A 19369-nucleotide genomic window follows, 5' to 3' on the forward strand; every position below is an offset into this window, starting at 1 on the left:
TTGTGTTAATTGAATCATGGATCTTATTTCTCTTTCCATCTTCAGCATAACTGACGTCTTAATTAAGTTATATCGATCAAAATAGATACGAATTGCTCCTATTACAAACCGTCCTAAGCCCGTTTATCAATATACAATGTATTGTTCACCAAAATACAATTAAACCTAGAGAAACGATCCTCTACCCTTCACAATCTTAACCCACATGTTTAATTTTATAATCATAACCCGCGTATAAGGATTTTGATCCCTGTTTGAGTCGCGACGATTTTCATCGCCGTTCATCGCCATTACAACACCTATTCAGGTATTAGATCATTATAACATAATTGTTTTGATCAGTGTAACATTAACCCTAAGGTTAATTGAACCAAAACATAGCGGATTAACAGATTCTGATTTTAGGGTTTATAATCAATTGGGATTCGCAGGCTTCTGTATTTATTAATTTGGTTTTCATGTTGAGCAAATAAACTGGATAGCTCAGTTGGTTTCTTGGTGTGTGTTCATGTACTGAGCCGGGCATGGGCGCAATTTGACCTGGCCAGCCCATTTTTGAGTGTTGTATTTTGGTTAAGTGTTTAATGTTTTTTTTAGGATTTATAAATATATTATAATTAATATTAAATATCAAATCAATATTATCTTATTAAACCGAAATCAAAAATTTAACGGTTTGTGTCAACTAATCTCGTCACAAGGTTTTTGTATATATATGTATAGGGCAGTGTCGGCCCTTACGCTTTACCAACCCAAGCACTAGCTTGAGGCCACCACTTTTTCAAGGCCTCAATAACTATAAATATTCAGCTCTTTTTAGTTCAATTATTACCTCGTATTAATACCTGCAGTGAATGTATATATGCTACATGATGTTTTCCATAATTCATCCTTGATAAATTAAATACTTTAAAGATCAAGTTCGTTATTTATAGTCTTTTTCCATAGTTCATCCTTGATGTTTTCCATAATTCATCCTCAATAACTATAAATATTCATCCTATGATGTTTTCCATAGTTCATCCTTGATGTTTTCCATAATTCATCCTCAATAACTATAAATATTCAGCTCTTTTTAGTTCAATTATTACCTCGTATTAATACCTGCAGTGAATGTATATATGCTACATGATGTTTTCCATAATTCATCCTTGATAAATTAAATACTTTAAAGATCAAGTTCGTTATTTATAGTCTTTTAATGGGTTCTTTTACATATTTATTTATAGTTTTTATGGTAGCGGAATTGATTTATCAACATTGTACTGGTGATCATTTATAATACTAACAAAATTCATGTGTTGTTTAATGAAAATGGGTCCATATTTTGTGGATTTGATTTTTTTAACGATTATTTTTAATTTTTGTCGTCTATGAAACTTGAACCATGACCTCCACTTCCAAAACCAGGTCATTATTCAATACTGATCCACATTTCAACTTGTTACATTTTTAGCAAAATTATTAATTATTTATCACGAAAAGGCCTCGGTTTTAGAATTCGCTTTGGGCCACCAAAATCGTTGGGCCGGCCTTGGTATAGGGTAGGGTTAACGTAAAAAACAATAGTTTTGTGAGAAGCATAAGAATAGATGTAGACCCTTGGAAAAAACAAACTACTTACACCGATCAACTTCAACATCCAACATTACCGATCAACATCCGTCTTCCATCTACGGTGTTGGTGATCAATTCATGGCTTGTAAGAAGAAAAAAACAAACTACTAAACTTCCAGATTTGGTTACGAATAAAGCGCCACAAAACCAGATCAACGGTCAGATCTAAGCACGTGATGATGTTCGTGTTACAAAAGAGGTTAAGGATACTATATCTTCTGTTACGGCGAGTCAGTTTCATCAATTGGTTGAGCCGATGAACTCGCCATAGGTGGTTACATTCCTGGAGATTTCGTTACTGTTACGCACATGAAGCATGCTCACCGGAAACGGTTTCTACTATGGATGTGGTGTATGCCTGGAAGCGCTAGGGTCGTACGCTTTATGGTTTTGGTGCAAAAAATTGATATATTTGTTTTAATTGGACTTGAAGTCTATTGAATTGCGTATTACCTTTGTAAAGAGAAAAATAAAAAATTTAAAGTCAACCATTGCTTGAACTTTTTTTTGTTAATACTTCTGTTTGTGGATGAAATTCATTTTTTATTTTATAATTATAATGGAAATCATAGCATATAATATCTTATAATTATAATATTGATTTTAGAAATTACAAAAATGAATCTTTTTCTTTTGTTGTTGATTATGAAACAACTTTTGTCTTAATTGGTTTTAACACACTAGAAATTGTTTTCTATAATTGGATATGATGTTTTTTATAGCTTTTACAAAATAGACTAAACATTCTAAGCAAAATTAACACCGGTTTTTAGTTTTCAGTGTGTTTTTCTGGTAATTCAGCTAGTGTGTTTTAGTTAATCAACGTGTAAAGGTTATAATAAGAAGCATATTTTATCTAAGAAGTGTAAAAAGTGTGTTTCCATTAGATCTAATAAACCACACCGCACTATAAACACACCTCAACTAAAATAAAACACACCGCATAATAAACACACTTTCCATATCCACCATCAAATTCACATATCTAATGCACCATATTACTTCTTATACTTCTTAGACACATTCCACTTCTTATTTTAACCCCACCTAGTGTGTATTAAAGTTACTGTGTTGTAATTATGACGTTCATTATCTTCAACATATTGTGTTTTAAGTTATCATATTCAACATATTGTGTTTTTAGTTCATGGATGTTCTTGGCGTTGGGTTTTAATCATTGATAGACGAATTATTCATTCACTACTACAAAAACAGGTATTTGTTACGGCCAAATCGGTAGCAAATACGTAGCAAACAGGGGTGTTTGCTACGGATTTGCTACCGATTTGGTCCGTAGGTACAAGTCTCGTAGCAAACTTATTTGCTACGGATTTTTGCTACAAAATTGGAATTTTGCTACGCATTTAGCTACCAAAAGAGACGTCGTTATTTTACCTACGTTTGCTATAGATTTTGCTATCAAATTGTTTGCTACGAATTGCTAGGTACGGAATTTTGCTACGTTTTTTTAGCTACTGACTTTTAGCTACGATTTTATAACTATGCATATTTGCTACAATTTTTTTAGTTTAGCTACAAAGTTTACTACGAATGTTCAGCTACAACTTTGGCTATGATATTCATCTAAAGATTTTGCTACAATCTAGCTACTGAAATTTGCTTTGGCTTTTGCTATGAAATTCACATGATTTCACTATGGATTATGTAAGGTTTAGCTAGAGATTTTGCTATACGCTTTTTTAAAAAAAAATCTTTTTTATATTGTTTTCTACCTTTTCCGTGTAAACATTATATTCACTTTTTATAAATATCATATCAAAGATAAATATACGAATCAAATACCATAAAATATCCATATGCAATACAAGATCTAAATCATCTAAAAAGTAATACAATAAAAACTGAAATTTCCATATATCTTAAATTGGTGAAAAGTTTTGCAGCTGATTTCATGACAATAAGTCAATAACTGAAGTTTCTCATTCATTTCAACAAACAATCTCGTATTTTCTTCAATTTTCTCCAATATAGCATGTTTTTCGACTTTTCCACCTTCCAACTCCGTTAATTTTCCTGTTCCAGCTCGACTATTTTTTTCTCCAACTGTTGCACCTACAATTATATTAAATTTGCACATGATTCTTAAGATCACATTAATGTTCAGTGCAATATACAAAATAAAAAAAAAGCTTATTGTACATAAAAAAATTACTAGTTATTTATTTCGTTTAATATTAAACCTTATATAAATTATATGATATTCTATGTTCTAGTTTGGTTTTATACGAACCAAACTGTTGGTCACAGTTTGAAGTTTTTAATAAACAAGTGAAACCCATGAACTCGTACCATAAAACGTGTTTCAAAACCCGGAGCGACCAACCTCTAATTGGTCCGGTTTCGGGTTGTACCCGATGCACATCCCGATTGGGACAAAATAAGACTAAACTCTTATGTATTTTTTTTCTAATAGAGAAAACAAACCTTATTACTTCTCCCCAGTAGAAAAGAACTGACGGTACTTGGCTTTGAAGGTGCACCCGCCAACACGACATACGGGCTGGTGAGGTTGCTTGTCACGTACATCCAACGTTTTTCTTTTCCCCTACAATGCTCGACCATAATTGCATATCGAATTCTAGGTGTAAGCTAGTGTCAGCTCCATACTTCTTGACAACCGGCTTTTCATATGAATCCTACGATGAGAACATTAAAATTTTATAACTAAGCAGTAAAAGAACATATAAGTAATGAAACTTACATAAGCTTCACCCGTTCTTGTGCCAACCCATTTTTCTCTTGAATAATGTCTTACATATCATCTGCTTGTCCCAAACCCACATCTGCTAACTCACCTGCAATGCAAAAGGCAAGACAATATGATTGTATACAGTTTGATAAAAAAAGAGAATGTTATTTCACATCAAGTCTATAACCACATTATTATGCATTTAGTTAGAACAAATACTTGCGATATTATAATATAACTCCTAACCCCAATTAATTACCTTTTAATTAGAACATTATGAGAGCACTAAATTCCAATTCTTAACATTATGATAATACGGAACATACAAAAGTTTCCAAGCAGCAAAACAAAAATCTAAACTAAAGAAGCCGCATACATGTCAAAATTTAAGCCAAATACATGTTCATCTCTTACTAAATTAATTTATTTTATATTATAGTGAACCAAATTTCTACATTCACGATATTATCATAACAGTATATATATGAGAATATTGTGTCTGACGCGATATTAATCAATTTTATAGGGGTGAACTAAACAAACTTTAAATACTATGGCAAAGTATTTGAAAATATTACCTTTGTTAAAGAATTCTTAAGTAATTACAACACTGCAAATTCTTGAAGCATTTCATCGAACAGTTGTTGTGTGATGATCGTCGTTTGAGTCAATCAAAAACCTAATTATTCTAAATAGATCTGATCTTCCATTTGTGAGTTTCTGTTTTGTACTCGGTTCTGCCGAGCCACTCTCTCGATTTCGGGCTCGTAAACTAACGGAGACTGTCGGCCCGAATGGCGGGTGAACATAATCATGTAATCTGCACAACTGACACAACCCGCGTAAAATGAAAAAATATAAATAAAATAAAGTAAAATAAAATTTAAACTAAAAACTGAAAATTAAATAAAACACGAAAATCAAATAACACGAAAAACAAAAAGCGCACTAACTCCCCGGCAGCGGCGCCATTTTGATGACCGTCGTTTTAGTCAATCAAAAACGTAATTATTCTAAATAGTTAGAGCAAGTAGGGTATCGTATCACAAGGAGTATGTGGTCAATGTATTCGTGTAACAGATTTCTAATTACGAAGTGACTGGTTTTTAGTGCTGATCACACAAGCAATTTTAGTAAATTTAGAGAACTAAGAAACGAACAAATAAACGAGTTGTAAGCAGTTAACAAAGCAAATCACACCCAGGAATTCAAGCAAGCAACCAACAGTATCTCATGCAACCTAACAGATTAATTATTAACGATTAACTGAAAACTGATCAATCAGACAAAACCTTAGACATCAACAATTACTTTACACACGACACTGGTTATCAAACAGTCATTGCCAGTGTGACTCAGTTAAGGGCAATTGTATGTTTTATCGTATTCAATCTAACCAAACAGTTATAGATTAATTATCTAGCAACTGGTAACAGATCGTTCAGACCAACGTAAACCTAAACCGACCGAACACACAGAAATACCAAACATCAATAATCATATATCAACATTCAACAATAATACACAAGTGTTCTTAATCACATGAGAAAAACTGTAAAAGTTACAAACTATACATCCCGGGCGCGATTCTAGGAGATTAGCCGAGCCTTGACATCATTGGGTCTTCAATACGGATGGTACGAATCATATGTAGGGTCTTGCACGAGCTATGGTGGTGGAAATCGCCTCTTGGAGCTGCTAGAAATCGCCTTCAGCCGCCAAGAATGAGATGGAATGAAAGATAGGTCAAAATGCAACCAAAAACCCTTTTAAAAATGCTGTTACGAACTCCGGACCGTGGCCCACGGTCTCCACCGTGGGTCACGGTGGCTGCCGGGCCATACTGGACCGTGGCCCACGGTCCAACCGTGGGTCACGGTGGCTTCACCGTGGGTCAACGTGGCTTCTGTCCGATTTTGGGTTGGGTTGACCGTGGGCCACGGTTTGACCGTGGGACACTTTCCCAAAATCTTGTTTTCTTCATATCTTTATCGTTTCAACTCCGTTTTCTTCGCCGTTTTCGCCTACGTTCTCGTAATTTCATCCTCTATCTCATCATGCTCTGGGAGCTGACTTTCAACCAACTTGTATAGTGGCTCCGATCTTCCCGAGATATCATTCCATGCTCGTATAAGTCTCCAATTTAGCATCTTTAAGGATCAATGATCTGAAATACAAAAGCACGTATGAAGTACCGAAAGTTCTAGAATAAACAATTAAAACTAAACAATAAATGAACTAAAACATATACAAATTAACCGACCATCATATCCCCACACTTATCTTTTGCTTGCCCTCAAGCAAAACTCTAAGCAAACATCAACCTCCATCATAGGTATGTAGATTATCGCCATTAATACTAGTAAGGTTTAAGGTCATACCCAGTTTCCCAGACTGACACTGTTTATAGATTGACATCTCACAAATACAATTTAATGCTATAATAAAAACAATAGAGCCGCCCAGACATGTGTACTTTGTTTCCGGTTAAGGCACACATGCTAATACCCTTCGTAATATAACATCTCTCATCTCGGTTTAATATATGGACTAGCAAAAGATGTGCTAGTATCACTCTGCTCTCAGTATCACTCATAAACAGGTATCCATCCATAAAACTGCTTTGACACAAATGAAAATAAAGAGGTCTTAACAGGGTTGTAACGGGGCCAGGTGTAAGGGTATGGAAGGGAAATATTTAAGTAGCTCAAACGATCCGACCCGGCTTATTACAAAACATCTAAATAAACAAAACTGCTATACAAACTGACTGACTTATTATAAAACCTCTAAGTAAGCAAATTAACATACATACTGATTTCATATTTTTTTTCTTTTTTTTCTTTTTTTTTACAAAGCATAATAACGTGATGCTTAATAATGGAACAAATACAAATACAAAAACAAAAACAAATGCAATTACAAATAAACCTAGTAAGCTAGATCGTCTCGTAACATAATGTCGGGGGTTAAACAATTGAAAAATAAGTCCAAGAAAGGTTATCTAAGGGACCCAACACCCGCCCCTCACATAAACCATCCTCATATGTATAATTTATGAGGCCCCAACCCCCCAGTACCCACACTCGCGCTCATCCAGACGAGGCTTAACCTAGTTGCCTCTATCACTTTTGCATTTTGCCAACTACGATCCCGTAATCCATGAACATCAGTGAAAGCACTCAAATGACATGTGTGTACTATATATTATATGTGTATTATATATATTTGGGTCAACTTACACACGTACCGGAGGAATAGGGTTGACGGTATAAACATGTGTACCTGTCCCCGTGACTCGTTATCCCCGCCTAAACGACCCCATTTTACACTTCTCGTTATAAAAACATTTGCGAGTAAGATTAATGAGAAGCTGACAAACCAACCATGACCAGAAACCTATGACTTGACATTAATGGCAATAATTAACAGTTAACAACTTTGGTTTCTGAACACTCTTCGAGGTACTATCGGGCTAAAAAATTTTCAAATTTCCCCCATCCCCACACTTGAGGTTTACATTGCCCTCAATGTAAGAACACTTAACATTGTCCGCAAAGTTAAAAATGATAGAACGATTAATGAACATTTGAGGGACGGGGTTGAAATTGACTTTTTTCCTATTAAGCAATTTTAAAATTTCGGGGATCACGTGCGGCGGTTCTACTAACAATTATATAATTACACTTTTAACGTTTAAAGTAATAACAAAATTAAATATGAAACTAAAATCACCTGATATCAACGTAACTGGAGAAGGACTAGTCGGCTCGTGAACTCTCATAACACTCGTATACTCTCGTCTCATCCAATTACCAAACTGAAAATCGAACCTGCAAAATCTCGAGATGTGTAGAAGCAAGCTTCTCACAAGTGTAAGACATAGGTCTTTTAAAAGTTACGAAAATGAATACTTTTTAATTTTATTAAAACAATTACCGAGCCAAATTAAGTCGTTTCATAATAAATTCTTGTAAATTAGTTAAAAACGTTAAAAGACCTAACTCACTTTCGTAGGAATCACGATTGCATTTAGCGTATGCAACAAGCCCTTTAAACCCCCCCCCCCCCCCCGTAGCCCGGGTGGACGAGTGAGGTCTCGTGAGGGTTTATAGTGAACTACACCCACAAAGTTCGGTTACAACAAAATATACACGTACCTGGATTAACCACAGCAAAATGAACATGAAAGCACTCTGGGTCGCTTAACTGAAACCTCATTTTCGTAAAAAAAAAAAACTTTACCGAACGCATCAAAATCCCAACTTTTCTTGTGGTGAGGTATCCCCACACTTAGCTTTTAGTATGATGGTACGCTTAAAATACAATTAGTAATATAAAAACTAAAACAAAATATAAACTAAAAAAAATAATAACAATAATATACAAAATGTACAATTACCACCCTTTTGAAACTTATATGGCATTCAAGGTGGGCGTCTGGCCCGCTCCCGTGCAACCTTCTCATTATAAGCATGTGTTTCTTCAATCGTTTGTTGCCAGTCTTCCGATAGGCCAGGATCTGGCCCGAACATCCTCAATCTCCACTCTCGATCATTTTGGTTGGGTGGATGCCTAACCTTCTTCTTCCTTGGTTGGCTACCTTTCTCTTCCACTTTCTCACTATGTTGTTTCTCAAATCCCTTCTTATCTATCCTGTCAATCACAAAACATTCCTCTTTTGTGTGATCCTTGTCCAAGGATACACACTTGTCAACAAGAGGGTTAATAGCATTTTCAAACAATAATAATCGTTTATCACGTTCTCCACACTTAATTCCCAAAACCCCCTTAGCACAGTCAATTACCGCATGTGTTGTAGCAAGGAATGGCCTACCCAATATGACTTGTGGTTGTGCATTATTGACACGTTTAGCATAGTCAAGTACAAGAAAGTCAACTGGGTAGAAAAATTCATCCACCTGAACCATTACATTAGTCACCATGCCCCGAGGAAGTGTATGAGTTTGATCTGCCAACACCACGGTGGTGTTTACCCTTTCTAACAGGCCAAATTCATACTGATCATATAAACTACCGGGCATGATACTAACACATGCTCCAAGATCTAGAAGTGCCCGATCAGTTTTAAATTTCCCAATTTGAATTGATAATAGCGGCACTCCTGGGTCTTGGAGTTTACTTGAGGTGGTATTATTCTCCACCTCCTCATCTCTCATGTTGGTTAATTTACCATTTAAAAATTTTTCAAATGTGCAATTTTCACAAAAAGACATTTCATATGTTTTTGATTCTGAATCATTTTGGAAAATTGAGTCATTTTGACCGACACAATCACTCTCACCACTAACATCTGCCACCACCTCCTCAACAAACTGTGGTGGTGAATCCACTTCAACACTAGAAATTTCAAAATTAGGTAAAAGACTTATAGCATTGATGTGCACATTGTTTCCCTTCTTGGAGCTTGAGCAGTAATGGTTCGGGTTGACTGTAGTATCACTCGGGAGTTGACCTGCACTCTTTTGCAACTTTGTCATATCTGCTACAAGCTGAACAATTTGCTTTGAAATTTCCCTTGCTGACTTATCATGTATCTCAAACTGTTTCTTCGTTTCAGCCTTATGATCTGTCATAAACTTCATCAATACATCCAACTTTGAGTACACTGACTCGTCCGCATTTCCCGAGGACCCCTCTGCTGGTCCTGATTACCCGATGAATTTCCACCCCGGTTACCGTCTCTATTATACCCCCGATTCTGATCATACGAACCTTGATGCTGCTGATAACCGCCTTGGTGGTAATTACCCTGCGACCTGTTCTGGCTCGATCCCTGAAAGTTCGGGTTCAACTGTGTAGGCGCGTTACCGTAACGAAAGTTCGAGTGATTCCTCAGGCCCGGATGAAAGGTGTTTGAATTCAACCCTTGACCATTGGAATCCCCGTAAGCATAATTAACTTCCTCGGGTTCATCCTCCTCGTCATCATAAAACTCGGGGCAATTTTCTGCCTTATGCCCGAGTTCACCACAATCTTCACAAACCGGGAATTTAACACCAACTTTCCCGACCTCTTTTTTCTTACCCTTTTTCAACTCAGCCAGTTCACGTTCCAACTCAGTAATTCTTTCAGATTCACTCGCAACTGACTTAACTGACCTTGATGAATTACCCTGTCTTCGTCGTTCAGCTGCTGCTTCAGATTTTGAATCTTCACACATAAACTCTAGAAACTCCCAATCATCTTCCTCAGGCTGATTCAACAACTGACCATTACACGAGGCCTTAAGATGCTTTCGGTCCTCGTATGTCAACCCATCAACAAAGCACTTTACCAGTTCCCACAGTTCGATCTGGGGATGTGGGCATTTCCTGATCATGTCTTTATACCTGGTAAAGGCTTCATGAAATAACTCACCAGGTAACTGTGAAAAGTGACGAATGTCGGAATGGGCCTCGGTAGTCTTCGACTGTGAATAAAACTCTTTTAGAAAAACTTGTTGCATCTCGGCCCAGTTTCTGATACTGTGCATCGGTAGCGAGTTAAACCAAAGTTTCGCTTTTTCTTTTAGAGAAAACTGGAATAATCGCAACCAGACTTCATCTTGATCAAACGTACCGTCACCAATAGACCCACAGATAGCCGAAAACAGTTAAGTGTGAATACGGGTCTTCCGAGCCACCCCGTTGAAGTGAGGAACGATGTTGATGTAGGATGGCCGGGACTTAAAAGTTTGTTGTCCCTGCACTCGTTCCTGTGGAACCAACGGGGATGCTCCGTCTGAGATAGCCGGTCTGAACCGACTGTTAACACCATGAGCCGGGGCTATGTAATTTCTCCTTTGCCCCCCGGGGTTTCCCATACCGCCCCGGTTAACTGGAATTCCACGAACTCTCTCGGGCCGTTCCGCCCGATTTACCCTTTCTCGGTCCCTTCGGTGTCTATTAACAGGTTCAGCCCGTCTTCGAATTACCGGCTCTTCCACTTCTTCTTCATACTGATTATCACCCTCAGCCTCTAGTTCATCAACCTCATTCTCGGGTTCAACCCCCGATTTCCCCTAACCCATCGATCAACCTCATCATCAGCTGCCCGAAAACCCTCGTTTCCATTATTCTCTTCACCCCCATCCTCATCTTCAGTCAGAACACTCAATCGAAAATCATCAATATTTATCCAAACTCGACGGTTTGGGTTGTTGTTTGGAGCGGATGGTCCGGCTTGGTCAAAGTTGAAGTTTAGGTTTCGGTTTTGATTTCGGCATCTGGAGGCACGAGCTGAGTTGTTTTGGTTATTCTGGTTATTGAAGTTTGGTGGGTCGGGTATGTTTTCTGGGTGAAACATGTTAGTTTGTGGAAGCGGATCTTGGTTTTGGTTATTGTTCTGGTTCTGATTCTGGTTCTGGTTCTGGCTCTGATTCTGGTTCTGGTCTTCCATTTGTAAGTTTCTGTTTTGTACTCGGTTCTGCCGAGCCACTCTCTCGATTTCGGGCTCGTAAACTAACGGAGACAGTCGACCCGAATGGCGGGTGCGCATAAACCTGTAATCTGCACAACTGACACAACCCGCGTAAAATGAAAAAATACAAATAAAATAAAGTAAAATAAAATTAAACTAAAAACTGAAAATTAAATAAAACATGAAAATCAAATAACACGAAAAACAAAAAGCGCACTAACTCCCCAGCAGCGGCGCCATTTTGATGACCGTCGTTTTAGTCAATCAAAAACGTAATTATTTTAAATAGTTAGAGCAAGTAGGGTATCGTATCACAAGGAGTATGTGGTCAATGTATTCGTGTAACAGATTTCTAATTACGAAGTGACTGGTTTTTAGTGCTGATCACACAAGCAATTTTAGTAAATTTAGAGAACTAAGAAACGAACAAATAAACGAGTTGTAAGCAGTTAACAAAGCAAATCACACCCAGGAATTCAAGTAAGCAACCAACAGTATCTCATGCAACCTAACAGATTAATTATTAACGATTAACTGAAAACTGATCAATCAGACAAAACCTTAGACATCAACAATTACTTTACACAAGGCACTGGTTATCAAACAGTCATTGCCAGTGTGACTCAGTTAAGGGCAATTGTATATTTTATCGTATTCAATCTAACCAAACAGTTATACGATTAATTATCTAGCAACTGGTAACAGATCGTTCAGACTAACGTAAACCTAAACCGACAGAACACACAGAAATACCAAACATCAATAATCATATATCAACATTCAACAATAATACACAAGTGTTCTTAATTACATGAGAAAAACTGTAAAAGTTACAAACTATACATCCCGGGTGCGATTCTAGGAGATTAGCAGAGCCTTGACAACATTGGGTCTTCAATACGGATGGTATGAATCATATGTAGGGTCTTGCACGAGCTATGGTGGTGGAAATCGCCTCTTTGAGCTGCTAGAAATCGCCTTCAGCCGCCAAGAATGAGATGGAATGAAAGATAGGTCAAAATGCAACCAAAAACCCTTTTAAAAATGCTGTTACGAACTCCGGACCGTGGCCCACGTTCTCCACCGTGGGTCATAGTGGATGTCGGGCCATACTGGACCGTGGCCCACGGTCCAACCGTGGGTCACGGTCGCTTCACCGTGGGTCAGAGGCCACGATACGGTGGCTTCTGTCCGATTTTGGGCTGGGTTGACCGTGGGCCACGGTTTGACCATGGGCCAAGGTGGGACACTTTCCCAAAATCTTGTTTTCTTCATATCTTTCTCGTTTCAACTCCATTTTCTTCGCCGTTTTCGCCCACGTTCTCGTACTTTCAACCTCTATCTCATCATGCTCTAGGATCTGACTTTCAACCAACTTGTATAGTGGCTCCGATCTTCCCTATATATCATTCCATGCTCGTACAAGTCTCCAATTTAGCATCTTTAACGATCAATGACCTGAAATACAAAAGCACGTATGAAGTACCAAAAGTTCTAGAATAAACAGTTAAAACTAAACAATAAATGAACTAAAACATATACAAATTAACCGACCATCAGTGTGCATCTTCTGACCTGTTCAAATTCACAAAAAACTAGTCTGTGAAAACATAGTATTAAGAAAATCAAGGGAAAACAAAGCACCAATGCTATCCATAACATGGATACCAAGGACAAAAGAGTTCGATTTCGGGTCAAAAACAAGCTTTTAAAACTAGGCGCGGTGCTGATTTGTGAACAATAGCGCTGGTTATTAAGGGTTCAACGTCGGTAGGGTCGTCTAGTGGTATGACGGTGGTTCAAGGTGGGTCTTTACTGATGAAGAGAAACTAGGGAAAAAAGTGGGTGAAGGATGGGGTAGATGGAGGTGAGCGATAGAGGGAAATTGAAATTTTGATGGAATTTTAATTTTGGGTTTGAGATTATGAGTAACTTAAGGAGGGAAATGAAAATTTAGATAGAAAATAGAGCTTTGAGAAAAACTACCTAAGAAAATAAGAAAAAAGAGTATAGTTTTGATATTTAAAAATTAAAAATATTCAAAGTAATAAAATTTATTATATGATATAATATAAATTCAGAAAAATTATTCAAGAAGTAAAATTAATTTAATTCTCAAGAGTTTTAAATATATTAAAATACATTATTATAAATAATATATATATCTATAATATATATAAATGAAGACATAAAAATTCTACGTGTAGCGATGTGGTCGCTCCCCCTTTTTTTGGAGTCACCAGATTTGCTTGATTTTCAAATGGAGACTTCTCATGCATTTGACCCGAATTCATGGGTATGGGTCTTACCAAACCCAAATATTCCTTAAACGGGTTATAACATCTCATTAAATAAAAAATTATTCTCACCAAATTATTGATGTAAAAATCCTATAAAATAGGATATAATAAAAATTAATATCTTATTTATTTTAAGAAAGATATATATATATTATTTAAATTAAAAAACCAATTTGATAGTAAAAAACACGGGTCTTGGGTCTCATCAAAGCATAAGTATATTATTAACTTTCATAAATATTATTTATAATTAAAAAAACAAATTTTATAGTAAAAAAAATAAACAGGTCTTGGGTGTCATCAAAACCATATAGCTTTTAAACCGGGTTATAATATCTCATTTATTTGTGAAATAATTTATCATCAAACCATAAGTATATTATTAACTTTCATACAATAAAAAAAATATAAATTCACAAAAAAAGTAAATATTAGAACAAACAATATAAAACAACCACCGTAATACGGGGGATAAAAACTAGTATATGTATATATATATAAATTGATAACGGTAGGCTAATATGTAATGCATCATACATGTCATGTTGGGTTATAATATGTTATGTTTTACAGCTCTTTTTAATTAATTAATGGATCTCATTACAATAGAGACGTAAATAAGCAGGCAACAAGGTGCGCTGCCACCCTCTTTTAGCTGGCAAAACCGATTTTACCGAAACAAAGTTATGTTTCTTTTAGTTTTCTAGTAACATATGCAAATATATGTAGACGTTGAGATATGTCATACATACCAATTGCCAATATTTGACCATAATGGGCCAATATTAAATATTAGTCATTATTGGCCAATATTGACAATTATAGCTTAATGGGATGTACATGATAGTATTTGAGTTATATTAGATCGTAACAAGTTCTAACGAGTCAGTATATTACTTATGGCTATGTATGACAATCGCTAACCAATATTGGCCTTAACAAACCATTGTAAGTTCTTATTGGCCACTTTCAATCAATGTTTACCACCGTTGACCATTATTAACTTTCATTAATCAAATTTACCTCAAATTGATCATAATTGGAGACTAAGAATCATGATCAACCCTAACTACTCCATATTGAACTTATTTGACGTTATTTCAATTTAGTTGCCCACGGTTGACTTTAATAACCCAAATTGACTGCAATCAACCCTAGACCCTAGTTGTCCTTATTAACCCAACAAGAACTATTTGTGTGAGGGGGTTTTGAATTTTCTTTATTTTTTTATGAAACATGCGCTTTTCTATATATTTTTATCATAATGTTGTTTTTTTATATAGTTCTGGTATCGTAACAAATGTGACCAAACCTAACCAAATTTCTATCAACTCACGGCCGCAACCCTCGAATTTTACGGACTGGATAAACACCGTTTTAAGTATGTTATTTTGCATCGTAAGCTAAACGGGCTTTTTTTATTGTTTCGATTCCAGTGTCGTATTAACATAACCGAAACCGGGCGTTGCGTTTGTGATTTTTTTGAAGATAAGCCAAATTTAAAACAGGTTTACAAAAATCGTTGTTGACAAAGGTCTGCGTTAATTTGCTATGAACATTGCTATGGATTTCGGAAAACTAGTTTTAAATTTCTTTTTTTTTTCTGGCTACCCAATTTGCAACGAATTGAAGTTAATACTTATTTTATTATTTTTTATTTTCTGAAATTTGCTACGAATTCCGCTACGGATTTTAACAAACTTTATTTTAAGAGGTTCTTAGCAATTATTTTCTTGATTTTGCAACGGATTTTGCTACCAATTTCTTAAAATCATTTTTATGATACGTATTTTCTCAAGTTTGCTACATATTTTGCTACCGATTTTATGAAGTTAGTTTTATAATACTTGTTTTCTCAAGTTTGCTACGGATTTTGCTACCGTTTTTATGAAATCATTTTTATAATATTTATTTTCTCAAGTTTGCTATGGATTTTGCTACGAATGCTTTTTTGCTACGGAATATTCATAGCAAAATTGTAGCAAAATGTGTCCCTAGCTAATCCATAGCTAATTCGTAGCAAAAATTGCAACGAATTTTTTTCGTAGCAAAAATCCATGGCAAATGCCTTTTTATGTATTAGTGATTGTTAGACGCATTATTCAATGCGTGTTTTAATTGTAATTGAATATTGTGTGTATTTTGTCATTGTGTTTTATTTTTTAATATCATGTGTATTTTCATTATACTAATAAGTGTGAGAAGTAATCTTATGTGTTAGATATGTTGATTTGACCAGCGGATATGGAAAGTGTGTTTATTGTGCAGTGTGTTTTATTTTAGTTGCGGCGTGTTTATTGTACGGTGCGTTTTATTATATCTAATGGTTAAAACACATTTCCTACACTTCTTAGGAAAAATCTACTTCTTATTATAGCCTTGCTTACTATATACTATATTTAATTATCTACACTATTAAATTTTTTTAATTATTTATTATTTATTTAGATATTATTATTATTATTATAAGAACATCCTATATCTTAATTGTTTAAATTTTTGAAGTAATTAATTATATATTTATCAAGAATAATTAATGGTAATTTTATAAATAATAAAAAGTAATGTTTCTTATAAATGATAATCAACAATATTAATCTCCGCAATAATAATTATTAGGGAAATAAATCGTTCAATCAATAATATTATAATCCCAAGCATACTTCAAATCACATCCAAATATTATATTTAAATAGGAATCTTTGACAGTATCCCAAAGGGTTTATCTTTCTCACATCATTCTTATTTGTATTTCGTTCATATAATCAGGTGAGCATCTCACTACCCTCTTTTACTTATTTTTATCTTTTGGGGACATATGCGTAACTAGATATTTTTATATTATATGGTATTAAACCGCAACCGTTTATCTTTGTGTGTACATCAGTTTGCCTAACTTGATATTTGCTTACTTTATTTGAACGCATTTTGGAAAAGTTCCTCATGTATAGTATGATCATATGACTATCTTTGGCAACCGATGTCCATTTTTATAGCAACGGTTTAGTCCTAGCTTGGTAACCAATTTCCATTTATATGGAATTGGTTTAGCCCTATCTTTATGGTTTGATTGATTATTTATGTGATATTGCTTAACTGTTTATCTCACAGGAACAATTTGCATTTTTATTATTATAATGTCTTAAATCTGGTGTTATACTCACTCAACCTAGTGTTGACAAAATTACAGTATCTTTAACGCATATACAGGTTATCGTGTGATGTGATTCTCAAGTTGTTTGAAGACACTTAGGATTGCATTCTAGAGAGAAGAAACAAGAGTTTAGATTTTATTTTGTCTTTACTTATTTTATTGATAGACTATGTATCGTGGTACTTGAAAATGGTTGGATTATTTAATTTGGAATAATAGATATTATAACTTTTATTATTGCATGATATATCCTTGATAGCTGTGAGTAATTAGCTCATGCCCCGACATTTCCGCCTTAGGTTGAGGTGTGACATTGGTCGTTTACATGAGACTACAACTTTGTTAAAGTAGGTTTCGTTCAAGCATTCTATCAAACAATTTTTGAAGTACATTATGAAAGAATATAATATATGAAAGTTACAACACATAATAAATTAAGTTTGTCTATAACACAAATTAGTTTATGTGAAAGTTACTTTGTGTGGCTCAGTAAGTCATATTGTATTGAATTAGAAAAAAAATACTAATTTAACGTTGTTCAAAATAGAAAATGTTGATCACTAGCATGTCCTTTACATGGTGTAACAATATATAATCATCATTTAAACTATTTATTAAACACTTGGAGCGCATTATATTTTCCTTTAATTTTATGCTTATTTCATTGTCAAATAACTCCAAAAACAATATATCACTCTATTTTTTAAAAACTAATTATCCAAACAAATAAAAATTCAATAAGCAAAAGGACGAGATACACACATATAGTAAATTATTGCAGGAAAAGCTTCTTGCTTTAATCATCAAATTTATGTTTTGAGCATGAAAACAATCACGAAATGGATATGTAACTGCGTAACTAAATCAAAGACATCAAACAATCAACAAGCTCATCATAACGATAACCCTAGACAAATGCAATATTCCAATCAGTAAACATAATAAACAAATCCATATTAAAATTACATAAAGTGAACTAAGATCTACAACTTTAACATAACAAAATCAAGCCTCATAAACCTAACTAAAATTCTAAACACAATCAAAGAAGTACACCTCATTTTAAACAAATTCCGATAAACGCATATGCAATTTGAAGAGTGGATTGAGAGAGAGAGAGAGAGAGAGTATTTAGGTAAGCCATATTTAAAGGTTAAAGAGGGAAGATAAAATTTATGAAAGTTTTTAATGAGAGAAATGAAATCATTATACATTGGTGGAAGGAATCTAAAATTCTTAAACTCAAGTTTTTCAATAAACAACGCTAATTGATGGTCGCGTATAAATCATGTGCATATGTGTGTTATTTCATGTATTTTAATTCTTTATATATAGCGAATTTGAGTTCTTTTATGATTGCAGGTATTCGGAGCTTAAACGAGCTAATTCAGAGCCACCTAGATGAAGATTAAGCGAGTCTCGAGAAGACAATATCATAGGGAAACATATATGGATGGTTAAGAAGGATTCGGGAATGATTTGGATGAGAAACCCGAAGCCGAAGCGAAAACTGAACAAGACGAGTTACCAGGAAAGTGTCTTTTAGTAAAATGGGCATATCTCGGCCTAGAAAATGAGTTACGAGACCCATAATTTACAAATTTCGGGTTTCTCGACGAGACAAATATGAATGTGAGGTTTTGTTAGTTTGCGTCGGTTCGCGGCGAACCGACGCGAACTGATGGTGAAAAACGCTTTGTGCGACGCGAAGCGACATAAAAACGGGAAAAACCCCCCTAGTTGGTATTATAAACAGTTTTCAGCCCCCATTCGACATATCCTTCATTCCAGGAGCCAGAGGGCAGTCCCAAAGATCGTAGATCGCCTACGCTCTTGATACCAATTGGTGGATATTCAAAATTGGATTTGAACGTTTAACACTAAATTGTGTTCTTGAATAGTGAGTACAGGAAACTGTTTACGTCGATGGTGGATTTCGTTTTGGATGATGGAATACACAAGAAGTAAGAATTGAATTATTAATATGATGACTTCAATAATTGAAATTGAATTGGAAGGGAAAGAAGTATATGAATTTTAACTTCAATCTTCCATCTTATTATTATAACAATTACAATTTGACTAGAGGTAGTAAAACTAATAAAAGATAAACTTAAACTTTAAATAATAATATCTTTAAATTTGATCTCCTCCTTGTCCTCCCCT

This window comes from Bidens hawaiensis, unplaced genomic scaffold (genome assembly GCF_021521415.1).
Source record: "Bidens hawaiensis isolate Kalapana, Puna unplaced genomic scaffold, B.hawaiensis_p1.1 tig00053055_1, whole genome shotgun sequence".
NCBI classification, from domain to species: domain Eukaryota; kingdom Viridiplantae; phylum Streptophyta; class Magnoliopsida; order Asterales; family Asteraceae; genus Bidens; species Bidens hawaiensis.